This window comes from Gekko japonicus, unplaced genomic scaffold (assembly GCF_001447785.1).
Source record: "Gekko japonicus isolate JY-2015 unplaced genomic scaffold, Gekko_japonicus_V1.1 scaffold1527, whole genome shotgun sequence".
NCBI lineage: Eukaryota > Metazoa > Chordata > Lepidosauria > Squamata > Gekkonidae > Gekko > Gekko japonicus.
The window spans coordinates 326,490-353,683 of NW_015161997.1; the positions used below are offsets into that span (position 1 = coordinate 326,490).

General features: G+C 44.1%; 1 protein-coding gene and 1 long non-coding RNA gene across 2 annotated transcripts in view; one reads left to right on the top strand and one right to left on the bottom strand.

Annotated features, from left to right (window-relative positions):
• Nucleotides 1-27,194, top strand: part of MKL2 (MKL/myocardin-like 2) — a 152,204-nt gene that overhangs the window by 63,950 nt on the left and 61,060 nt on the right. The window lies entirely within an intron of this gene.
• Nucleotides 1,859-20,506, bottom strand: LOC107105456. Its single transcript, XR_001482340.1, has 3 exons — nt 20,430-20,506; nt 3,382-3,485; nt 1,859-1,999 (listed from the first exon to the last, which is right to left on the bottom strand). It is a non-coding gene; the product is annotated as an uncharacterized LOC107105456 (long non-coding RNA).

Below are 27,194 nucleotides of genomic sequence, written 5' to 3' on the forward strand. Positions count from 1 at the left end.
TTCTGCATGGTCGGGTTTCTAGTGATCAGACTGATATTAGAATGCCCTCATGCATGTTAGTAGTCATAGGCAGCCATCTGAAGTGGGTCTGCTCAAAAGTAAGTCCCGTGTTAAAGCACATATATAATGTAAAATATAATATAGTGGATACAAGTTTCACTATATTCCACGGAGTTTACTGGATTGCAGTCTTGTCTTTTTGCCCCTCAGTTTAAAGCCCTTTTTAGAAATCCTTAGCTATGTAGCTCCAGCTCTTTGGGTAAATGTCTGTCCTGTTCTTCTGCGGTAGCCAACCTGATGGGAAGAGGTGAAGCTGATCAGCTGATAGTTCTGAGCAGGGCCTACAAGATAAGAGATTGGAAAGGTTCAGCTAGTTAGCATGGCTATCCTCCCTTGCTCTCTTCCAAACCTCCTGGCTTCTCCTTCTCCATCTCCAGGAAGCTGAGCTTATGGGTGGACTAACACCCTCACTTCGTTCCCCCCCAGCTGATATGCTTGTGTGTGTGTGGCGTGTGTGTGTGTGTGTGTACTGGACCACTTTCTCCAGTATTCCATGCCGCAATAAGTGCCGGCGTGATAGCATTTTCTGCATTGCCTGCTTTTTATAGATACGTCATTTAGCGCTATAAACCTGCCATGAAACTATGATGGAGAGAATATGCATATGGGTCGTAGCTTACGTCCAGAGAATTGTGTCACTTCCATTATTCAAAGGCAGCATTGTCCGGATGAACCCTTTAAAAAAAAAATGCAGCTCTCCAAGCTCTAAGAGTAGGTGAACGTCTGAGCGTATTAGAAATTGCCCTGAAAAGCAATCAAGGTGGGACACAGCCATTTTCTCAACAGCATAACAGGGGGTTGTACTAGGTTTCTATAAAGTATCATGTTCTGGCATTGTAGGGTCCCCAACTGTTAGCCTTCCAGGATTCTCTAAATAAAAATGCTCAGAGTCACAGACCATCATGGAGATTTTGTGTGGTAGGTTAAGCTTGGTCAGCTTTATTCAAGGTGATTTATTGCCAGGTACAGAAGAAAAAAATATTTCCCATGGGTTTTTCCCCCCTATTCACTTGATATTCTGGTCTGGAACACATAAGTTAGCCTTTAGGTCATGTATTATAAACATAATACACAAGCTCATTCACCAGAAACAAGACAATCAGTTCAAAGAACAATGATTCACAAATACTCTTGATTGATTAGCATGCCATTGAGCAAGAGGGATACTTCATACTCATCATACCCTATTTACCTATTAACTTCAGCCAGAAGATGCTTCTATTAAAAATTTTAATTAAAGCACAGTTCAAAAGATGAGAAATGCCTTTCCCAGAAGTTTTGATTAATCTTTTGTAGGTCCTTGTGAGTATTATTTTCCAGGAAATGTCTCCGTTTCTCAGCTTGTAACTTCTTCCATCTTTCAATGGGATAACATCTCTCCTTTATGCACCAGGAAAACATTTTCTCTAAACGTAAAGCAAATCTTGCTTATAACAGACAATAGCCCCCAGCAACATGCTGCAGCGTCACAGCCCACATTCTACATGGGTAGCCTTGGATGGTTCAGTGATGTTACAACAGCAGGCATCAGATCTTGGTACACCAAAATGAGTGAATGCTGCCCTGCCAGGATCCACTGCTACAGGCATGTGTAGTTGGCACATGACACCACCGCCGGCAGGGTTGGGGCGGAGCAGATTTAAGAGCATTTTACACACTGTCTGAACGACTTCTCAGCCACCCCCATGCCAAGCCATGCCAGCGTGTCACGGCATGCCTACTATTTAGTAACGAGGTGTTAAATTGGGATTATAGTTGCAACACAGTATGACAGGCAGGATTTGCCTTACTTGCCTCATGCAGGATGCCCATCACACTTGTCACTGAATGCTTTCCCAGCTACATGCATCTTTAGGAGGTGGGCACCAAGGACCAAACCGTATTCACATTTTGCTAAAAATTCTTCCTTCTGCAGATTCATGGGGTTTGCTAGCAGCTACTGAAAGAAAAGTGAAGACCATGGAGATTCATATGTTTGAGGTCAAAGGACTCTAGTAATTTATTTTGCTTTTGAAAATTGATAAGAACATAACATAAGAGACGCCAGTGTTGGATCAGGCCAAAGGCCCATCCAGTCCAACACTCTGTCACACAGTGGCCAAAAATACCAAGGTGCCATCAGGAGGTCCACCAGTGGGGCCAGGACATTAGAAGCCCTCCCACTGTTTACCCCCCCCCCCAAGCACCAAGAAGACAGAGCATCACTTGCCCCAGAGTCCCTATCTATACCTTGTGGCTAATAGCCACTGATGGACCTCTGCTCCATATGCTTATCTAATTCCCTTTTGAAGCCGTCCATGCTTGTAGCCGCCGCCACTTCCTGTGCTGTAGTGTTATTGCTATCCAGCTGCTATCAAGACTTTTAAGGAAGCACATCAGGTACTTTAGCTGTGGTTTGGAAATAATATTGGCTTGGACCTAAAGAACTGCAGGTTAGAGTAGAGTTTGAAGAATGGTGGGCCACTTGGAAAAGTGTTTAGAGAATCCTTGGGAATGGTGTGGAATGCAGCACAGGGTGTATGAAGCAATGGACTTGCAAACTCTTTGTGTTCTTTCTGGTTGTCCCCCAGCAGGTCAGAAAACCCCCCATGGCTGTCCCAAGCGTTTGTCTGGCAACATCAGCCCTTCCCCACATTCCTCAGGGTTCCAAAAGCAGACTGGGTACCCACTGCCACCAACAACTCTGCTAAATGGAGTCGTACATCTAACACTCTGTACCTGTGTTGCCATTTAAAGGCACTGCCTAGTTGCTGCACCTGCCCACTTAGCTCCACAATCTAGCATCGGGGTGATCTACCACAAATCTGCACATTCAAGCTATCGTGCTCCAGGGATGGTGAGCTGACCTGCTGCTCCTCTCCATTGCCACACATCAGATAGCAAGACCAGTGCGGTGCATTTCCAGAGCATTCAGATAAAGCATTCAAAATACAAGAAAGTTTGATAAATTAATAAATAATGCCCATGTTCTGTTAAAGCTATTGGGTTGACAAGGATACAAAGAAAAGGTGAAAACATGCAATCCTCCTTCCCTGCACTGGGGACTTCCTATATGATGTTTAGCTTTACTTGGCCTTGACCTGGATAGCCAAGGCTAACCTGAACTTACCAGATCTTGGAAGCTAAGCAGGGTTGGCCCTGGTTAGTATTTGGATGGGAGACCACCAAGCAATACCAGGGCTGTTGTGCAGAGTCAGGCAGTGACAAAACCGCCTCTGTTTGTCTCTTGGCTTGAAAACCATATGGGGTTGCCATGTCAGCTATGACTTGTTGACCAAAAAAAAAAGCTAGAAGTGGCAGCAGTTTAAAGCTCATCATTACCTTAGTTCTTGTCGTTGGGTCTTCTTGACATTGTCCATGCTGCATGGACAAGATAGAGCCCATGTTCCCTCTAAGCTCCACAGGGTTGTGAGCAGAAATTCTACCTTGTGAGTGAAAAAACGTAGTAGGATTAAAGTGAGCATTTTACATTTGACTATTGTATAAATTATTTTTAGATTATTTCCATTACCTTGTAAAAATCTCAGAATGAATTCTTTTAAACTATATTTAAACTATATTTTAAGAATAATTTAAACAATATAAGAGAAAACAGAAGTCAAATTTCATTACACAAACTGTTGTCCTATACAGGGTTAGACCAGTCCTCCAGAGAACAGGTCTACCTGCCACTTTCCACTATATTGGTAGACTTGGCCTCAGGAGAACAGGTCTGCCCATCTCTTTCCACTATATTGGTATACCTGGCCTCCAGAGAACAGCACTACCTGCCCTAGTCCCACTATATTGGTAGACCTGGCCTCCAGAAAACAGGTCTACCCACCCCAGGCCACTATATTGGTAGGCCTGGCCCCCAGAGAACAGGTCTATCCACCCCAGTCCACTCTTGGTAGAACTGGCCTCTGGAGAACAGGTATACCCGCCCCAGTCCGCTATATTTGTAGACCTGGCTTTGGACCGGAGCCCTGTGCTGACCCTTAGAAAACATACCAGCACTTGAATTCTTCACTTGAAGGGGGGGGGGGACTCTTGCAGTCTACTTTGGATTTTTTAGTGAAATATGACAGCCAGTATTACAGGTCAAGTATAACAGAGGAGGAACAATCCCTGTCAGAACACTGCCTAACCTAACCTAACAAGCAGGAAGTTGTTCAAATGTTACCAACCCGCCCAAACTACTTATTTATTCAGATATTTACATCCCACTTTCCCCTGTGACTCAAGGCAGCTTACAAAACATACTGAAAAGCATTAAAAAAATCATTTTTTTCTGGCTCAGTTATAGTCTATGGGAACCATTAAGGTCAATGGGTTCCATAGGCTGTAATGGAGTAGGTCCAGGGGTATGTGGGGGGGGGGCTGTTTTTTTGAGGTAGAGGCACCAAATTGGCAGCATAGCTGCTGGTGCCTCTCCTCAAACACCCCCCCCCCTCCAAGTTTAAAAAAGATTGGACTGAAAGCGTGAAAACCCAGGCTTGTTCTGTCAGAACTCTTTTGGGAATCAGATCCCTGGTTAACTGTTTTCAGAGAGCTGCATGCTTCTCTTCCCTGCACATGCAGAAATATATCCAGTTTGCCAAAGAGCTTAAGTTTAAGAAAAATGGGTATGTAATGAAGCACCATAGTGCAGCAGGATATAGGGGTCTTTTAAAAACGTGTTCGTGTTAGTGCTTCAAATTTCTGTTATGTTTTCTTCCTCATGAGCTCCTAGTCGTATTGCACAGAACCTAAAGAGTTAAATAAAGTTTTTCCTAATTTGCTGATGGTTTCAGAGCTCATAAACTTGGCTAAAAATTTGATTGGTTCATCTGAGCATGCCCTTTCCGTGAGAACAGCTTTCTGTGAGTAAAGAGAGAAAATTGCTTTTTCCGTTGTTAAGTTATAGCTTCTGGGGAAACACACATGAAGGTTAACCGTGCTGGTGTTCACAAAAGAGTTTCTTGGACTGTGGTATATCTGCCTTCATTTGAAGTGCTGTTGGTTCCACTATTTCTGCCCTCCACCCTTTCTTGCTTCACAGATTCTGCATGCACAGAGAGTTTAGCGTTATCCGTGTAAGTAAAATTTCCAAGGTCTTTTTTTTTTTCCTGTGGGGGGTGTGTATTAAGCATGTGCTATTTCACCCCTCTTATATTTTCACAACAAAATAATGTGACATTTTCCTGAAAATGAGACTCCCAGTGAAAATGTGTGCTTGTTTACTGGGGGGAAGATCGTTTCTATAATGTGGAAATGCTGGCAGTCTTACTGTTCAAAGCAAGCAGTCATAGGAATAGTTTCTGCTTTGCTGTTACTACAACATTCCTGTTGAAACAGAAGAAACTCCATTTGTCTGTGTGCGAGGTGCTTTAGCAAACTTCCCTTTTAGTATTGCCCTTCCAGATTTTTTTTCTGCTTTGAAAGGTAAACAAAACAAAATCAGATCCCATACCTTCCACTCTGGTTTGAATTAGGAAAAACAAAGCATGTCAAAAAACGGGATTAACCAAAACAACTCCCCAGTGTCCCCTAGTTAGGACAGCCATCTTTTACTGCAATGTATATCAGTTTCCAGTGCCTTCATTCTGTTCCTACATTACCATTTCCTTTGCAACAGAAATATATCAACAGATCAGCTTACTGGTAGGGCATGGTGGATTTGGGATGCTCACGTAGCCTGACTATACTGTTGGCATTTATTCTTTGCTATGCTAAGAAGTATGACTGAGTAATTTTACAGAGGCATGCTCTGCTCCCTCATTGTGTGTGGGAGCTCTAGTGTGCGCAATGAATTCAGGCATGCAAGCTCTCTCCTGTTCACGGCATTGTAGTGGTGATGTTCGTGGAACACTTGATACCCCAGTCTGTATAGCGTGCCCACCAGTGCTGTCATGATTGACAAAGAGTGTGCAGTCAGCAGCCCTGGCGTAGTTGTGCGGTTTTAGATTAGGGATGCACATCTTTTATTGGATTAAGTTATTAGTGGAAAAGCCAAAATATTTTATTGTACCTAATCCTTCATATGTCTTCAGAGCCTAACGGTCTTGATCTAAATTTATCACCCTGCCAAAACTTGTGAACTTCATAAAAATCAATTTTTACAGTTCTTTTTTTCAAGGGTTAGGACTTGACTGTTGGTCCAGGGTAGATTACTTATCAGACTGGCCCTTAGATGGTGATATTCTGTGTCTTCTGTGTAGCTTACAAACCAGTCGGGTATGTGTTGAGTCCTACAAGAACGGTGGCTTCTGCCCTTATCACAGTGAGCCTGAGCTGAAACAATCCCCAATCCAGGTTCCTTAGAAACCCATTGCAATGACAGGTTTTGTCACTATGAGTAAAGTTGTATTTAAAAGATAATGGAGCTGTCTGTGCTTAAAAGACTGGCAAAGTGTCATCTTTTTCACCAACCCCATTCTCAGGAAAAGCTTAAATTGCTTTCCTGACACAGTTTGCAACATCCATTTGTATTCCACCTTCACAATGGAAGATTTCTGCTCCAGAGCTGAAATACGACAAAGCAGTTCTCAATTGAAATTTCATAAGTAGAAAATCTTAGCCTGCGTTGGCACTTACTACATATTGCATTCCTAACACGATGATGATTAGTCTACTTAATGATCATCTTGCTCTATAAAGATTGTTCGAGGAGGAGATTAGGTGAGCATCTGTTAAGGATAATTTAGATCTGGGCAGTCCTGCCAGCCCGAGGCGATGAACTGTTTGCCCCTTTTATGTTAGTCTTTTTCTGCACATTTAACAGTGTGATAGTATGTAGAGTTACTGCAGTTGAAGCCCATTGAAACCTGTGAGTTTAGACTGGAGTAACTGCACAGGATTGCACTGTAAGCAAAGCAATAGAAACAACCTCATGAAAAACCATTCCTTGTTACCATGGAGACCTTGACCTATTCCCCTGCCATAATTGTTTTTCCTAAGTAACTCCCCCCCCCAGCTTCTTTATGATATGATTCAGTTCAAGAATTGTAACTGCTGAGAGTCTACAAGACAGTTGTATGTCAGTTAATCATGAGGAACAATCCTTCATTTGCATACAGATGATTGCAGGAATAGTTTGTTTTTAAAAAATGAAGTGATCTGTTTGGAAGCGTCAGTGTTTGAAGTCCATAATTTTAGTGATTGTGGGCATCTGTTACTAAGGGCCGTACGGTACTTAAACCTTCCTTTCTGATGAAGGGAGCTTTGACTTTCAGAAGCTTATACCCCAAAAATCTTGTTGGTCTCTAATGTGCTGCTGGGTTTGAATTTAACCAAGGCTATTCTTGGGCCCAGGAGCTGCGGTGGCTCAAGTGGTTAAGACGCTGAACTGCAGGCTGTGGAAGGTCAGTAGTTCAGCAATTCGAGACCCGAGTTGCCGCATGATGGAGTGAGCTCCCATCTCTAGTTCCAGCTCCTGCCAACCTAGCAGTTCGAAAGCAAGAAATTGCAAGTAGATAAATAGGTACCACTTCGGTGGGAAGGTAACAGCGTGAGCTCCACGGCCTTGGTGTTTAGTCATGCCGGCCACATGACCACGGAAACGTCTTCGGACAGCGCTGGATCTTCGGCTTTGAAACGGAGATGAGCACCGCAACCCTAGAGTCGGACTCGACTGGCTTTCGAGCAAGGGAACCTTTACCTTTACCTTTATTCTTGGGCCCAGTGAATGACCTGTGAGCACCTGATCTCAGCAGATTAGCACCTGGGTTAGAAACCACAAGCGTCCCCATGTAAGCTGATGGGAGCTTTCTAGAGGAAGTATGATAACCATAGAAAGCTGGGTCTGTTTTTGAGCATTTGGACCACTCTGAGGGAAATGTGAAAGCAGTCCCATACCCTGCACTGGCCATTGCTTGACTCTCTGATTTGGTGAGTTGGGGGTGAGTTTAAAAAGACATCCCCTTCCATTCCTGTGGCTCTGTCAGCCAACCGTCTCAATGGGAAAGGCATTCTGAGGTCTTTCCTTCCATCTGGATCACTGAAAGAATGCTGTCCTTGATAAGACACTGGAGTTGACCAGTCCTGTATCTTATTCGCTGTTTCACTGGAGCAAGGCAGTCTCCTCTGAGATAAGAGGATTTCCTTGGCTTTTTAAGTTGGATACAACCATCACATATATGATCCCACACTAGTTCAGGGGATATGGGATTTCGTTAAAAAGTCTATAAAAAGAACACCTTCAATCTGAAGGGTTCTACATGGCATTGTTATCTTTTTATGGAGATTTAGGACTTCTAAAATGCCCAGACAGTCCTGTTAGCTTCCTGTAATATCCTCTTCTGTTCCCGGCGTACCACTTTACAATCCCTACAGGAAACAGCCCCGCTGATTTTGCTGATCAGAGAAAAGAATGCAGGGCAGCTTCAGCAGGTTGCTTTATACTCCCTAAAGGAAGCTAGGAATGGATTTATCAATGGAAAGCCACAGGTTAGTAGCAGAATGTTCTGAAAAGGGGAGTAGGCCCCAAGTGGGAGAAGAGGGTAGGTGGTTGGAAATAAAAGCAAGACAGCTAATTTATCTCTGGGTCAAAGCTCCCTTGCAGGCAATTGCATCACAGGAGGGAACCACCTCCTCATAAGAACATAAGCGACGCCAATGTTGGATCAGGCCAATGGCCCATCTAGTCCAACACTCTGTCACATAGTGGCCAAAAATACCAGGGGCTATCAGGAGATCCACCAGTAGGGCCAGGACACTAGAATCCCCCCCCAAGCACCAAGAATACAGAGCATCACTTGCCCCAGACTGAGAGTTCCTATCTATACCTTGTGGCTAATAGCCACTGATGGACCTTTGCTCCATATGTTTATCCAATTTCCTCTTGAAGCCATCCATGCTTGTAGCAGCCACCAGTGTTCCCTCTAAGCTGAGTTAGTGTGAGCTAGCTCACAGTTTTTTAGCCTCCGCCTCACACATTTCTGTCCTAGCTCAGGAAGGAGGGCTCCAGAGCCATACTAATTTATGCAGCAGCCAAATCACTTGCTCACAACTTTAATGCCAGGATCTCACAAAGTAGAATTTTCACTCACAAGACTCCACAGCTTACAGGGAGCATTGACAGCCACTACCTCATGTGTCAGGGAATTCCATGTGTTAATCACTCTTTGGGTGAAGAAGTACTTCCTTTTATCCGTTCTAACACGACTGCTCAGCAATTTCATTGAGTCCCCACGAGTTCTTGTATTGTGAGAAAGTGAGAAAAGTACTTTTTTCTCTATCTGCTCTATCTCATCCATAATCTTGTAAACCTCGATCATGACACCCCTCAGTCGATGTTTCTCCAAGCTAAAGAGCCCCAAGCGCTTTAACCTTTCTTCATAGGGAAAGTGTTCAAACCCTTTTATCATTCTAGTTGCCCTTTTCTGCACTTTTTCCAATGCTGTAATATCCCTTTTGAGGTGTGGTGACCAGAACTGTACACAGTATTCCAAATGAGGTCGCACCATTGATTTATACAGGGGCATTATGATACTGGCTGATTTGTTTTCAATTGCCTTCCTAATAATCCCCAGCATAGCATTGGCCTTTTTTATTGCAGTCACACACTGTCTCAACATTGTCAGTGAGTTATCTACTATGACTCCAATATCTCTCTCTCGGTCAGTCTCTGCTAGTTTGGACCCCATCAACGTGTATTTATAGTTATGATTTCTGGCCCCAATGTGCATCACTTTGCACTTGGCTACATTGAACCCCATTTGCCACGTTGACGCCCACTCACCCATCCTCAACAGATCCCTTTGGAGTGCCTCACAATCCTCCCTGGTTTTTACTACCCTGAACAATTTAGCGTCTTCCGGAAATTTAGCCCCATCTCTGCTTACTCCCAACTCCACCTTGAACAATTTAGCGTCTTCCACAAATTTAGCCCCTTCTCTGCTTACTCCCAACTCCAAATAATTAATGAACAAGTTAAAAAGCATCGGACCCAGTACTGATCCCTGTGGTACTCCACTGCTTACCACCCTCCACTGAGAAAATTGCCCATTTATACTCACTCTCTGTTTCCTATTAATTAGCCAGTTTTTGATCCACAAGAGGACTTGTCCTTTTATCCCATGATTTTTGAGCTTATTTAGGAGCCTTTGATGAGGAACTTTATCAAAAGCTTTCTGGAAGTCAAGGTAAACAACATCTATTGGGTCCCCCTCCTTGCTTCCCAAGCCCTATCCTGCACCCAACCCAGTCAGGAATGGAAAGATTCTTATTTTTATTATTATTTAAGGTATTTATACACCACTTTTTCTGCACAAAACATATAGAAATTGACTTACAATTTTTGCAGTGTACAGAAATAATCTAAAATAATGCAGAAATAATGTTAATAGGCTAGGGAAGAGAGAAGACCTTTGGCTACCCCCTCATACACCAACGTGGCCCCCTCCTCCCCAACCAGCCACCATCCTTCTCCAGAGTCCAGTCAGGGAAAATAAAGATATGAATGGAGTGGAGGAACTCTGAATCTGTAACTCTTCACTCTCATCACATTTTGTGGTGTTCAGTGGCCATCTTGAGCTTGAAGGGACGAAAGGCCTCTGTTCACTCACCACAGTTTTCTGAAGGTGTCACACATGAGGCTCCTTTGCACAGCAAGAGCTTGTGACTTCTACTGCAGTTGTTCAGAATAAGGAGTCCTTTTAACAAGGAGACCATGTTTTGACTACTCCAGATTTTTCTGAGCCAGTGGTCAATGCTTAGCTCATAGGTTCCTGTGGTAGCATCAGGAAAATGGTACCCAATGGTAAGTTGTTTGGGTCCCAGTTGCCTGGGATAAAGTGGGGCTTATAAATGTTTTAAAGGAGATTAAATAAAATAAACTTGTCTGGGGTTAGCTTCCTAAATATGATGTATCCAGAGGCATGGTGCAAAACTGTTGTGTGGCAGGTTGCTCGAGAAGATGCCTGGCAGATGCTTCTCAGTGCATTGTAAACCAGTGGCAACATGGGGGTAGTTTGTCACCTGAAGAGGGCTAAAGAAGACAAGAGAATCTGCACATTACTATTAATGCTATTTGGGAACAGCTTCATGCACTCATCTGCATTTTGCCTGTTCTGTTTCAACTTGCTTTGGAAATATTTCTGTCACTTTATATTGGTCTAGCAAAGACTTGGCGGTAATCCCACAAAGATAAAAAAATGTTTTATTATCTCATATATTGATGGTGACATTAGTTGTTACAAGAAATTGATGGTTTCTGTAAGTATGAAACTCAGTAACTTTCTGGGAAAGAGCCTGGGCAGGGAAAGGTTATATGCAGCGCTGCAAATCCTTTCCATCCTCTTCGTTGGGCATTCTAATATACTCAAATAACACCTCTATTAAACAGCTTATGTTGGAGAGGCTGAAGCCAGAAGTGCCAGCTCAGACTTAATTTAAGGTAATGCTGAATGGTTTTGCAGTTTGTCCCAGTGTGCTAAAGGAACATGTTGTAAATTGTCTGTGAGGATGGTGATTTAACTGCTTCTGTCCTTGCAGATAGTAGAAGCAGCAGGTTAAAATGCAGTTCGTTTGTTTTTTGCACAAGAAGCAATTTGCTGCTCATTTCTCCATCCTGACTATTATCTGTTCATTCCTGGTCTCGGGAGACAGGGGAAGAATGAAGGAAGCAGCTGCAGCAGTTCTGCAGTATGCCAATTATTATATTAGATGGATTTAAACGAGGAAAATTTGGGATTAATTGAAGTTACTAGAAATTGTGCACTTGTCCTGTTGGTTTCTGGACAGCAGAAAATGTTGCCAAAAACACTCTGGATGTCTCAGAAAGTTTGCATGCTCTCGCCTCAGTAGACGTTTCTGTGATCTTTCCTGTTTTCCATTTTGGATGGAACGGAGATGGAAGCGGAGGGAAAAAAAGAAAGGGAGAAAAATAGAATTGTTTCTCTATCGGAATGGTCTTATGATTGTAAGAATTTGTCCTTGACGTACATTTGTTATTCATCAGTAAGGAGAACCAATTTTGAATAACTTGCTAGAAACATAGTTTAATCTGAATCTGAGTATTTCAGATATCTGGGCCAACAAAATGCTCCTCTTTCCCCCTTTCTGTTTTTAAATTACTTAAAAAAAACAAAACAGCCTGGTGTAGCTGTATATGACTACATTGACCCTGCCAAATGGGATATAGGTCCCTGGGGCATTTTTTGTTTTCTCTGCAATTGCCAGGAAGCCCTTTTTTGGCTGGCTTTCATTTCTCAGCAACATGGCTGTTTTTATTTTTCTCACGCTTAATAAATAATAGTTAATGTGAGGTGGTGGGAAATCTTGGCTGATTTATGGGATCCTTGTGTTTTTTAGCAGTAAAAAGGTCATCATGAAAGAAGATTTATTACAGCCTAAGGACTGATCTCAACACCATTTAGATACAGGGATGAGATCATCCAAAAACCATATAATTGACCCAAATAACTTGTAGCCACCAATCAGAAGGTGAGTTACTGAGAAGGAGAGAAAAGTTGTTCAGAACTGACCCAAATATGTGGTTTCCTTCTTTCTTTTGGGATGGGTGGCGGTGGAGGTTCTGTTCTTTTTACGCACATTTATATGCTGCTGAGGAGCTCAGGGTAGCATTGGGTGGGTTGAGTACGTTTATCCCATTTCATCCTCAAAGCTACCTTGTGAAAGTAGATTAGGCTCGGAAAGTGATAACGTCACCCAGTGCTTTCAGGATTTCCCAGCCTAGTCCATCACTCTAACCACTATTTATTTATTTTATTTTATTTTATTTTATTTGTACCCTGCCCTCCCTGCAAAGCAGGCTCACTTTTTGTGGCCCCTACTTCTGATTGTGAAAAAGTAGAGACATTACCCTGCCAACAAAAGTCCACATGGTCAAAGCAATGGTATTCCCAGTAGTCATGTATGGCTGCGAGAGTTGGACTATAAGGAAGGCCGAGCGCCGAAGAATAGATTCTTTTGAACTATGGTGCTGGAGAAGACTCTTGAGAGTCCCTTGGACTGCAAGAAGATCAAATCAGTCAATCCTAAAAGAAATCAACCCTGACTGTTCCCTGGAAGGCCAGATAATGAAAATGAAGCTCAAATACTTTGGCCACCAAATGAGAAGGGAGCACTCACTAGAGAAGACCCTGATGCTGGGAAAGATTGAAGGCCAAAGAAGACGGGGACGGCAAAGGATGAGATGGTTTATGCTAATGAGCTCCTGCACCTCTTTTTCTACAAAATGACCCCTGGAGCTGACCCAAATATGTGGTTTCCTTCTTTCTTTTGGGATGGGTGGCGGTGGAGGTTCTGTTCTTTTTACTCACATTTATATACTCCTGAGGAACTCAGGGCAGCATTGGGTGGGTGAGTACGTTTATCCCATTTCGTCCTCAAAGCTACCCTGTGAAAGTAGATTAGGCTTGGAAAGTCATAAGGTCACCCAGTGCTTTCAGGATTTCCCAGCCTAGTCCATCACTCTAACCACTATTTATTTATTTATTTTATTTGTACCCTGCCCTCCCTGCAAAGCAGGCTCAGGGCGGCTTACACTAGTTAATACATTAATACACTTTTTGTGGCCCCTACTTGTGCAAGGCCACACTTTTTGTGGCCCCTACAGCTGCAAGGGAGATTACCCGCAGAAAACCCTATTTTAGCCCTATTCGTTGGCCAGGCAGATGTCTCTGAATCAAAACTGTTCTGAGGAGGATAGGGAAACAGTTGTGAAAGTAATTCATTTTTCTTGTTAGATTAGGCACAGGCTGTCTTGGAAAGACCCACTAGTTTGATGTCCAGGTCTGAGAGTGAACTCACAGCATGAAGTTCTACTTGTTCAGGATATAGTTTCAGTCATCAGGCTTGTGGGCTTGGCTTGTTGAGTGCTGCAGTTATTTTCTACCAATAATGATAACTGGGGATGGGCCCTGAGACTAGGCTTAGTGTCAGTTCTTGTGATCTAGCAGGAGTGTCCCTAAGCATGGTTGGAAGTTTCCCGTTGCTTATCATAGAATAGCTTGTGCTTCTGGTTCTTTGCCTTCCATTGCCAATAATGGGACCCAGCTGGACTTGCTCTATAGTCACTTATCTAGTTTACACCAACATTTATTTTGTGCTCATGGGGGGAAGGAGGCTGCTTGGGGGCATATATGTCATTCTGGCTATGCTGAAGATGTTGTTATAATAAAATAATAAGACTGTTTTTCTTTTTATGTTAGAATAAGTCCCGTTGGTGCCACTTCCATTGCCAATAATGGGACCCAGCTGGACTTGCTCTATAGTCACTCATCTAGTTTACACCAACATTTATTTTGTGCTCATGGGAGGAAGGAGGCTGCTTGGGGACATATATGCCATTCCGGCTATGCTGAAGATGTTATTGTAATAAAATAATAAGACTGTTTTTCTGTTTATGTTAGAATAAGTCCCGTTGGTGCCAGTGTTTGGGGATCATGAAACGTTGATCCTTGCCATTCTTGTAACTTCACCAGTATAACCCCCCCCAAGTCTTTAGATACAGTCTTTCTGGCCTTAAGTGCCTGACAAAGAGCTTTGCCTTCCTAACTTTGCAAGCCCCGAGAGCATGCCATAAACTGTTAAAAGATCCTTTCAGGGAGGAGAGCAGTGCCAGTGCAAGAATGTGCATTCATCCAACTGATTGATCCATCCCCCAAGGAATTCTATGTCAATAGTCTGAGTCTAAATGCTTGATGCTTCCCACATGAGGCTGAAGTTAATTTCCTTATTCACAACCTATTCATGAATTCAACCAAAAACACTGAGGAGAGTTTGAAAACCCCAAAATGAGGTCTGGACCACATACATCATACACCCCCAGGTTCACAGGTCTCTCCCCTTCAAGAGGTTCTATCTGTTTCCTGGTCCAAAGCGTGGGTCTTGTGCCAGCTGCTCCAAAGGGCGGTGCCCCCAGGACAGTCACACAGGCAGACATTGGGGCCAGGCTGCATACACAAAAAACTCTTTGGACCACCCCAAATGACACATCACCACGCTTTGGAGACTGTCCCCTGCAACAACACAGACTGGCGCCCGGTCCAAACTCTGGTTCCAGCACCACGAGCTTCTTTTTGGGTCTCCACCAAGGGGCCTGTATTTCAGAGATGATTTGAATAAGGAACTGGTTTGATGGCTTGCCCTCTGCCCCTCAAAATAAGGTTTGGACCACCACATGTCAGGCCCCAAAGAGGTAATAACAGAACACCACTAGTGGTCACGTTCAGCTCTCAACTCAAAACAGTTCATCGCATCATCAGCGACTTACAACCTCTACTGAATAATGACAGTTCTCTTTCAGAAGTACTGGGGGGGGGGGCGAACCTTTTCTAGCACGTGGACAGCGCCCCCCAGTCCCAAACAACTCCTCACCCACAATAATATAGCATCTAATTTCAACATAGACATTGGTACCAGAGCCTTCAAGAAACCCAGACACCAACTTTGCTGCCGCATACAACCTGAGAACACAATCACTGGACCTAACAACATCAACTACACCATCTCAGGCTTATTCACCTGCTCATCTTCTAACATTGTATATGTTCAGGCTGCTAGTTTTTGTTTTTGTTCTTGAGTTGAGAACAGCCCACCTCTTCAACTTTTGTCATACATCAATTCAGACATTAACTTGCAATGTTTCCGTCATTTATTACATTTTAACTGTAAGATCCTGGGGACATGTATTCAGTGATGCATCTTCTTTAAACTGCCATGAACCCTGATGGTGCTGATAATAAATGCTTGGTGGTGATGGAAAGTGCCCTCACGTTGCAGCTGACTTGCGGTGACCCCGTAGGGTTTTCAAGGCAAGGGATGTTCAGAGGTGCTTTGCCATTGCCTGCTTCTGCGTAGCAACTGTGGACCTCCTTCATCTCTTACCCAAGTTCTAACCAGGGCCACCCCGAGTTAGCTTCTGAGATCTGATGAGATTGGACTAGCCTGGGCCATCCAGGTCAGGGCAATAAATGCTTAGATGGTATTAGTAACTTTGAGGCCGATGAGTAAATAAATAGATTTTTAAAAATTCTGCTATTACATTTCAGTTAAGAACATAAGAGACACCAATGTTGGATCAGCCCAAAGGCCCATCCAGTCCAACACTCTGTGTCACACAGTGGCCAGAAATACCAGGTGCCATCAGGAGGTCCACCAGTGGGGCCAGGACATTAGAAGCCCTCCCACTGTTGACCCCCCCAAAAGCACCAAGAAGACAGAGCATCCCTTGCCCCAGAGCCCCTATCTATACCTTGTGGCTAATAGCCCCTGATGGACCTCTGCTCCATATGCTTATCTAATTCCCTTTTGAAGCCGTCCATGCTTGTAGCCGCCACCACTTCCTGTGGCAGTGAATTCCATGTGTTGCTCACTCTTTGGGTGAAGAAGTACTTCCTTTTATCCGTTCTAACCCGACCGCTCAGCAATTTCATGGAGTGCCCACGAGTTTTATTATTTTTATGTGGTGGGATACTGCTTCACAGAATTAGAGGCTCTTTGACACCTAAAAAAATTCAGTCTTTTTAGAAATAATAGATGATAATCTGCTGACAGGTTTCATTTTAAATATATTGAGGCAGCCATTTTGAAGGTTTTGACCTTTTCACTTCAGGCAAGAAAGCTGGCCTTTGTAACAAACAGCTCCCTCATTGAGTAGCCTCTGAGTAGTTTTTGTTTACCAGTTTAGACCTCCTGCAGTGGTATTAGGCTTTCTTGACTAGGATTGGGTTTGGGTGCTTTTTGTGGCCAATGGAAGTGTGGAGAAACGCATTTTTATGCCTATGTTTAAGTTGGTGTGGGCCAGATAGGAGGGGACTATCAAACCTGAGGTAGGCCTTGGCCTAGTCTCCTCCTCATTCCCCCCCCTCTCCTGTCTCCAGCCAGCAGAGGGCAGCTCAGGAAGTCCATCTAGGCTGTGAGGAGATCTGCCCCAGAATGCTGCAGGAGGGAGAGCCACTTCCTGGGCAGGAAGGGCTGTTTGATATAGTGGAGCTTTTGGGGGGAAGCGGTCTATGAGAATTGAGATCGGTCTGCCTGAAGTCTGGAGCCAGTCAGGCTGTCGGCTGGAGTCTGCAGGAGGCAGAGGCCATGTTGGGAGCAATGTTCCCTCTAAGCTGTGGAGTCTTCTGAGCAAAAATTCTACTTTGTGAGCTACTGGCATGAAAGTTGTGAGTGAACAATTTGGCTACTGCATAAATTAGTTGCTTTGGAGCCATCCTTCCTGAGCTAAGACAGAAATGTGTGAGCCGGAGGCTAAAAAACGGTGAGCTCGCTCACACTAACTCAGCTTAGAGGGAACACTGGTTGGGAGTGGCGCTAATCTAACTTCCTCCAGTGAAAGCAAGTCATGTGCCTTCCCTGCAGACCATCTAGACAGGGTATGTGTAGTGAAGGGAGAGATGGAGCGATTTATTATTCACCTTTATTTTGATTCTTCAGTTCTCTGTTAATATGCCTGTATATAGTTGAGTGGTTTCAAAATAAATCCTTTTACTGTTGACATTGAGAAGTCCCTCTGTACCGCATAGTTCCCCCAGCATAGATGGATTAGGAGTACCTTGGTCAACTGAATGTTTAGAGGATTGTCAGCTTTCTAAATTTTGTGGCTTGGGCATATCATACTAAGTGCTGTGGCTGTGCTTTGGAGTGCATCTGGTGACTTCTTTGAGGTCTGCTGGAATTTGGTAAAGAAGAGGGCAATTTGTTTCCAAAGAGGCAACAAAATTAACTGACCTGAGAACAACAGCAATCTCCTCTTGTAACAAGAATCGGTCGAAGAATTCCAGGGGACCATTAAGGAAACCTGTTTACTCTGGTTGGTTGGATGACGGAAGAGCTGCTTTGAGCTACTAATTGAAAAGATAAAAAGGCTGCTGACATTGAGAATAGCAGATCAAAAATCCTGAGGAGGAGGAGGAGGAGGTGCTCTGAAGTGATTTAATGAGGGTAAGTATTGCTGCACAAAGCAAGCAATTTAATTTTTTTGCTGCATTAGAAATGCCACGTGGAATTAAAGGAGAACAGAGCAACAGCAGCAGCATGTGCTCATTTCTAGTGAACTGCAATATTCATATTGCCTTAATTTACTTTATTCTAGTAAGATGAGATTGATTAGAGTGAGTATCAGCCACTAGCTTTCCCTTCCCTCATCCTGGCTGGGGTTGCTTTATCTTACCATGACCCCTGCTTCCTGTAGTCCTCTTGTCCACTGCTTCTACATATTTCCTAGCCCACTGAAACATTGGTCCTACCCCCACCTTTGTTTCCCATAGCATCTACTTCTCCCATACTCGTTTTCTTGCCCTGCCTGCTTCCTCCCCTTTTTGCCTTCAGTCTCACTCACCTGCAGCCCAGTGACAGCCGCATTAGTGCACGTGCCCACTGGAAAATGAATGACTGACACCAAGGCAGGGTGGAAAGGGGAAAAGCTATTGCAGGGGAGGGCTATAATTACCAGTCTTGGAGGGAAGAGGTCTGCAGAGGCAGCAGCAAAATGACCAGCATTTTGTGGAGAGAAGAAGACCCAATGGATTGCGGGTGTGGGTATGGGTCCAAGAACACAGACACTGCACTGGTAGCTAGGTGCTCTTGATACAGGGCAAAATGCACCCTGGGGCAAGCTGAAGTGATGCCCCCAAAACAATAACTTGATGGGTTTTTCTAAGGCGAACAGTGATTTTGGAGAGGCTTAATGACCCTACAAGTACCATACAGGACAGCTAATAGGTTTGGTGAATAGAATGGAGAGTTGATTGTGTTGCTTGATTCGGGTATGTGGGTTCAAAGAAAGTAAAGTTGGACGATGAGTCCAAGGGTGAATCAAGAGGTTTTGGGAGACCCATTGTCCTACAGTTCTGCATCTCTCTGGGCCATGGAGGGGGCCATTAGCCAGTCAGCCACTCTGACCCACCTTCCAGAATACATTCCCAGGCTCTTACCTGGCTGGCATCTATTTTGTTCCATTTTAGACCAGGCAGTGCCTTGCATTATGATTTTTGAGATGATATTTTAAGAAGGGTGTTTCTGCCTCTCTAAGCTATAAACTGCCCCTCTGTGAGAGGAGAGGTCTAACTGCTGATACCCCAGGCTCCCAAACCTGAGGGCCATCTACCTGCCAGGACCATCCCAGCCTAAAGAGAGGGGGAGGCATGGGGACAGTGGGATCACCATGGCCTGAGAGCCATTCTCCTGGCCCAGCCTCAGATGGGACAGGCCTGTCCAGACCAGCCTCGCTGCATTAGGGGATGGGGATGGGCCTACCCAGACCAACCTCACTGTGTTGAGAGATGGGATGGAACTCTCCAACTTCTCCTTATCCAACAAGGGACCAACCCTTTTGGGGGCAGAGCCCCCCATGAATGACCCCCTCCCAGCCCTCCCCAGGAGGATGCCAGACCCCCCTCCCTCCCCCACCCCCAGGAGCCCCATCAGTAACAACGTGGCAGCTGGACTGGCTGGCGCAGGTGCAGTGAGGTGCTGGGGGTGAGCCATTAAAGAATGGTCTGCCTCGGTGCCTTACTGGCTCTGCGCTGGCCAGGGCAGCAGACGGTGAGCAGAAATAGGTGTCATAACACCTCTTTTCTGCCCGCTGCCCTGCCTGCCTGCCTGCCTCCTCAGCTCTCCTTCTCCATCTCCATTCATAGCATGCAGGAAGCTCCTCTGTGAATGGAGAGGGAAAAGGAGAGCCAGCCAGTCATTGGGTCACTTACGGGTGACATCACAGCAGCCCAGCTGGGCTGGGCACCTCCTGTTCTGGGGTAGCCAGACAGGTGCTTCTTCCGTCTGAACTGAATGGGAACAATGCTGCAGGCACGTGTTAAAGCTTCCATCTGGCTAACTCCCTGCGTGACCCTGTACCTTACCGAACTCTTCACTCATGAGTGTAGACCCTGTTGGTTTCCAGTTCCTTTGAATCAGCAGCACAGGGATATTTGCTGATGCTGTATGACAGAATCATGCAAATATCTCTTGAGAACAGGGATTGAATTGGTGTGTTGGCTAGTAATATCACAAAAGCATGGCAGGTGCAGCAAGCAGCTTTGGGGATTCTTTCTTCTGCGCAATTCCTGGATTCTCTTCCAGGCTGAAAAGCCACCAATACTTGAAACATCCCTCTCATCTTTCCAACCCTGCCTCTCCTGTCCAGGACAGTGAAGTGCTTCAAGTAGAGAGCTGGAGCTTGCGTGCAAATGCATGGAATATTATTAGCAGAGGTCATTTCGGGGGGGAACTGTGCAGATGCATGGAATATTATTAGAGACAGTTTCTAAAAACCAAGCATCTAGATACTGCTTTATTCTCCCACCCCTACACCTTTCCCCCTGAGGCTACAAAGATAACTTTCTTGATTATTATTGAGGACATTATGTAAAACAAATATCTGGCAACAGAGTGTGTTTCCAGAGCCTGTGGCAGCAGAGAAAAAAAAGAAAGTACAGTACCCATTTATCGCCTTAGGTATCACCAAATGCTGCTCCTTCCACAACTGCTGGGATTTATTTTTAACTGCTTGACTCAGTGTTTGTCAGATGATTCTGACCATCAAGCTGCTTACTGAATGCAAAGTACAGCAAAAAGCCAGGGTTGGTTGAAAAGGGGAGGGCTTGTCTGGGGAAGGAGGTGGGATTTGGAAGCTCTCCACAGAGCCTCAGCCTTTCTCTATCACAGAGAGTTCAGCACTTGTAGCCGTCGGAGTACTTTCAGGTCAAGCTGAGAAGGAGAAGGGTAATGGCTGCTTTCAAATGCTTTAAAGGCATAATTGCTCAATTATCACTGCATTGAAGGAAGGGGAGCAGCACACTGCAGGTTTGCAAATTGGTTTCTTTCCTGTGCTGGATGGTGCCTTTCTAAAGGAGGTTTCATCATGATCGATAGCTCCAAGAAACAGCAACAGGGTTTCCCAGAGATTTTACCCGTGGGAGATATCGAAACCTTGAAAGAGAAGGAATGCCTTGATGCAAACAGCCCGAAAAGTCTAAAGGAAGGTCAGTTTCCTGGTTTGGGGGAAGGCAAATATGCAAGTTTGTTTTTTATTTCAATACGATGGGCTTGCCAGTAGTTTAAAGCATTAAATCTCTGCAGATCAAGGGCTTTTAGTCCTTAAAAGGGGTTGGATGTGTCGCTTTTGTCAAACAACTGGTGGTTGAAGAGTAATGAATTTTGTCAGTAATACGTTGGGGGTGAATGCTCCTGTGATGCTCGCAAGAGGTTACAGAGCACCGCTGGTTGCTGCTTTAAAGGGTGTCTCTGGTCGAGGTCAAAACAGAAAGAATCAGAACCTTATTAGAGACCTTACTCACGATTGTGGCTGAGGGTCTCCAGCTCCTGCTGTCCAGGACAGTTCTGCTTACATTTACCAGCAGTTACATTTTGTGTGGCTTATGATTGTCTCTGACTATAAGATGAGCCAAAGCCCCCTTGAGCTGTCAAATCAAGGGAAGTTGGGAAACTGATAAATACACATCTGTGCTAACAAATATTAAGCCGGTTCCACAGGGTCCGTTTAAGGGATTGCTCTCCTGGCTGCAGCAGAAATTGTTTCTTCCCAGAATTAAGGTTGGTGCATTGTTATCAAGATAGCGTAGGAGTTTTCCTTCCTTTGCGACACTGTTAGTCCTTTCCATACAGCGTTACACCCCAACCCCGTCCATCCCAGATCAGTATCCTGTTTTCTTTACCCACCTCATCCCAGTTTTCCGTTCTCAGTTCTTTTAGCTAAGTACTTTAGAGTATCTGGGAATGAGCCAGAGAATGCTGCTAGTTTCCTTTGATACAGAATTGGCGCTTCTTCCCAAAAAAAGAGAAAGACAGCGAGACTGTTTTCCCTTTTGCACTGGATAGAGTATAAGTGTGTATACTGGGAAACTGAGGAAACTATTGTTTTGTTGGCGTTCACATAAGGTGGGGTCACTGTTCCAATACTGAATGTCAATTAAGATGTTTTTAAGTTGTCATCTTCTTTTAGAGGGTGATCTTGAGTAAGTGGAAAGTGGAACATAAACTGGAGGTCTGTAGTATAAACAGAGATAAAACACAAGCATTAACAAAAAAAGGGTGATTTAAAAAGTAAGCTGTGCGCCATCTTTTATTGCTGAAAATGGAATACAGTTGAACTGAGGAGCAGTTCACGCAGGCTCTCAGTTTCCACCTGTGTGCGAGTAGCCACAGCCCTTCCTTGTGCCTGCAATCATTTGAGAAAAGCCATTTATGGCCCCGGTCACACGGGCAGGAAAATGTGCGGAGGAAGTGTGGCTGTTTGCCCCGGAGCAAAATAACGCGCGGCTGCATGATCAGATGTCCGGTAGAGGTCCTGTAGAGGTCCCGTGGTTGGGGGGAGTTGCCGATCACAGGACAATCCTGCAGCGCAGCAAAGAAGCAGCCTCTCTAGCAAAAGGCTCCCTGTGGGTTTAACCCCTTCCAGGGCTGCAGAGGAATGCAAAATGTGTCCTCCGTCCGGTCCTCTCCAGGAGGAGCTTCAGCCGGGCCGCCCTCCCGCCACGCCTCCCCGCACCTCCCCCTCTGCCACCCGGTGCAGAGAGTTCCTCTCGAGCAGGTCGAGCCAGGAGTGGGGGGGTATGGAAAAGAGGAGGGGGCTGTGTTGTTTGTTTTCAAACGAAGTGTGTGCATGCGACGTTGGGTGCTTGTGCACATCCCGGGGAGACTTGGGGGAAAAAAACCTTTTAGCGACGGGACATGGGCGGGTGCCAGATGCCACGACCTACCACCGGAACCGCGATCAGGCGCCCGCCCTTGCCCCACGGTTTCTGGAAACTAGTACCTCGGAGGTACTAGTTTTTTACCCCGCATCTTCGGCGGGAAGCCTCGGGTTCGCCACAGGAACTCTACGCTTCCCAGATGTGGCGCTGTGATCGCGCCTGGAAAATCCGCCTATCTTCCGTCTCTGTAGCGTGGCTAATGCTCCATGTGACTGCAGCCTATGTTGACTAGATTATGCCTGGGTACAACCACAGCTGGTTTGCGTGTGTGTGCGATTGTGACCACTGGGGAAAGGGTCATGATAATTACAGAAACAGCTGCCCATTGTCTTTGTGCAGAGTTCTGTTCAAACAAGTGTTTTCCTCGTGTGGTTACAGTGCCAGGGCTACTTGCTTGTAGGGGATTCACTCTAAACCAGTTGTTGGGTTGTGAAGGTGGTCAGGAGTGGCTTTAAAGCAATTTCCATCTGGTACGGTGAGATTTGTCTTTATCATCACCAAGCATGTGGTACCCAGGCCTGCTTTTGGGAGTATTGTCATCCCAGCTTTTCTCTAAGAAACTCAGGGTGTTTGAATATATACATTTGGTACCTTTTGAGATAAGTTAAGCAGGGAGATAGGGACTGGCCCAGTCACCCAGGGATCTTCATGACTTGAATCTGGTTGAGCACCTCCTGCCGCTGCAGAATGTGATGATCCAACTTCCTGACACAACCAGGTTAATCCGCACACATTGACGTAGTATTGCTTCAGCATCTGTGATGTCTCGCTATCTTCGAGGCACAATTCAAAATGTTAGCTTTGACGTATAAAACTTTACATGCTTGGGGTTTCCACAATATATAGTTGAACGCTTCCTATCCCAGAAGCCCCTCCCTCTTCTGTTATCAATTCTTTTTCATGGTTCCATTTTTATACAGGCAGAAAGGGATTTTAGAAGGATGATTTCAAAGGTTGCCTTGTACCTATGGAGTTACTTCTCTTGAAAGTTCACCCTTGGTCTGAGCATCATTCAGACGATTTGTAAGACATATATATTTGGGCAAGCTTCAGGGAGAAGACAAGACTCACTGGAAAAGACAGTGATGCTAGGAAAAGTTGAAGGCAGCAGGAAAAGAGGAACACCCAACATGAAATGCATTGACTCAATTAAGGAAGCTCTGGCTCTCGGTTTGCAAGACCTGAGAAGACTGTTAACAGTTGGATGTTTTGGAGGTCATTAATTCATATTCAGGTGGGCAGCCCTGTTGGTCTGAAGCAGCAGAACAAAGATTGAGTGCAGTGGCACCTTTAAGACCAACAAAGTTTTATTCAAGCAGCAAATTAGCATACAGCAAAATAAAGGTTCTTAACAGATGCAAGGACCAAACTGGAATAACAAGCTTTGTTTATATCACAAAAAAAAGGATGTTATTCCAGTTTGGTCCTTGCATCTGTTAACCAACTTTATTATGCTATATGCTAATTGTTGCTCACCCTCTTACCTATATGTATTTTTATTTTATTTTATTTATTTGAGTATTTTTACCCCGCCCTCCCCGCAAGCGGACTGGTCACTTCCATTTCAGTATATCTGAAGGTGTGTGCCTGCACACGAAAGCTTATACCTTGAATAATACTTTCTTGGTCTTAAAGGTGCCACTGCACTTGAAATTTGTTCTATTAATTCGTAGGGCTGCCATAAGTCAGAAGCGACCTGATGGCACTTAACACATACACAGACACAGCCTCAGCAAGCAGGGTTAGATTTCCAGGGTATTGTACTGTTTGGTTGATATCAGATTTTGCTGAACCCTTTAACTTACGTGTTTCGTTTAAATTGTGATCCGCCCTTAGCCTCCAGGATGAGGCAGCCTAGGAATCCAAATGGGCTGCTTTATAGGCTCCTTGAAGATTCATCTATTTTCAGTAAATGCAGATTTCAGTTCAGGTGCTACATAGAAGTTCCTAAGGAACAAGAGGGGGGGGGGGTTATCAAGAAACACATGACAGGTTGAACAAAGGAAGAGGAAAGCATCTCTGAGAGAAGTAGCATGTGAACGTATCTGTAGCAGGGATTGTGTTCTTCTTAGGGCTGTGTTAGTTGATTGATCAATAAATCATTTTAAAGTATTTCAGTTGAATAAAGAGTTGCCAGTGATTGATCAAGCAGCAGGTTTATTTTAAAGGCAGTATTTTAAATAAAAGTTTATACAATGATTATACACTGACAGTACCTGCTATGTCATACACTTACGGCTTTTTAAAAAGAAAAGCATGGGGGGGGGTTTGCTTCAAAATTATTGTTTTACTCATGTGGAAGTTTAGTTAAATTGACCAACAGGGCCTTCCTAAGCAAAGTTATTTCCTTCAGTGGTTTTAGAAGGGTGTAACACTGCTTTGGGCGGCACTGTAAAAGTTATACAGCGAATGGACTCTGGTTACTTAAGTGGTAGTCCTAGTTCTGATAATAAATATGTGTATTTTGGAAGGCTGTTTTTCATTATATACTTGAACAAATCTTTCCCAATCCTTTTAAAATGTTGTTCTCTGGCTCCTTAGCCATGTGCAGGGTCAGTAGCATTGAGTCCATCACTTGGACCTTTTCTAAAATCCTCAGAAGGAGATAAAAACTTTGTGGTTGCATCCATACCTCTGAAGAGATACTGGCAATAATATGTGAAAGGTTCAGAAAGAGGACGCTTGGGAATACAAGCTCAGGTTATATTATTTGCAAATTTCATGCACCCGAAGCCCATTAGAACATCTTGTAGAAGGCTACCTCAGGATCACATTTTGGGGTTAAAATTTGTGAGCTAAGAATATCAGAATCAGTACATCATACCAGCCATCTGTGGCACAGCATCTGCTTTGGTTATGTAAATGATATGCAAATTAGCTCTGGCACACCATTTTGCAGTATGATCCCATTGTGGCCCTCGATGTTATGAACCACTTTGGAGTTAATTCTAGCTTCCCAGTTCCTTTATTTCCTTTTCATCCCCCCCATCCCCTTATTTTTGTTTGACATACTTACGAAATGCCACAGTGCATACAGATTTTGTATATCTATACCACACATAGTGCAATATTACGTAATGATATTTTTCCCCATCGCTGGTGGCAGAAACTCCCAGAAAACAAATATTTAAAAAGCATTGTTGGGGAAGAGTTCCACATGCAGCTTTACAATGTTGCTAGGATATATAAGTGCATTGTATAGCTGTGCAGTGCACTGCTATACATTTTCACTCAGTATAAAAGTGTACCTATTTAGAAAATACTATTCATATGAAATTACTTCGTGTCCCTCCCCCCATGAAATTGGGCTAGAATGACAACTCATTAAAATTGTGAGCTAGCATCTTCTGTCATCTTCACCTAGAAATCTTTTTTGATGGGGCAGAAAAGGATTTTACAAAGAGCATTCATTAAGGCTTAAGCCCAGTAAGGTTTTAAGGAACATTCAAGAATGCAGAAGTGGAATGCACTTAGTAACTTTGGATCAGGTGTCTTTGGTTAATCCATAAAAATGTTAACTCTTGAGGTACGAAAGCAAATTGTTGGCAGCACAACTGTGTTGATTGATTTTACTTCTCTGTCTGGTACCCTCAATCCCACAGTAGATTTAAACATTTGCCGAATAGTAAATTATTTCTTGATAGTCTAAAGTCATTTATAGCAGTCCTGTTTGGTTTGTTAGTGAAAAATAGAATCCCAGATGCCAACTGTCACAACCTGCCCTGGATTTCTAAAGGAAAACCAACAATGTGAAAAAGCAGGAGAGTGGCCAAGATTTAACTGTGTTTGGTTTAGGAGAAATAAATGCTTCACTTGGTCTCTTTGTTGGCAAACCAGAGAGGAGGAAATCGGAATTGCTCTCTTTTCCTGTAACAATCTATGCAATTTCTTGGCCTTCTGCCACTAGTTGAGAGGTTTACTGACTCTCTGGTTGTTGTTGTTTTAGTTGGTAGGGTAAAAGTCTGAAAGAGAACATTTTGGTAGATGTCAGTGTAATAATATACATCTACTACATTCACTTGGCTTTTAGAGTTTCTATTTCTTCATTTTGGAATGCCTTGTATAGACTAGCTCATCCTAGTAGACATCCCTACATTCCAGTAGAGCTTCAGGTTGTTTATGACTTCATGACTTCAGTTATGACTTCAGTTATGTACATGACTTCAAAAGGTGGCCATTTGGCCACTGTTAAAAATAATACAAATTTCTCACAGTATTTTTAAGTGTCTGTCTCTGAGAGCAGAACCTAAGGTGTAGAATATATTATAATTAGGGCACCGATTTTTCTTTTTAAAAATGTCTAGCCCTTATAGGTTTTGAAAAGTGTTGAGAATGACTGTTCCAGGCTTGGAACAGTTTGCCTGTAGTATGAAGAGACTGAGTACTCTTGTCCCGCACAATGCTTTCTTTTTCTGCGCTCTTCTCATCCCCTATTCCTATTGCTAACAACGTTTCTTGCCATCTTCCCGCCCAGATAGGTTAGGCTGAACG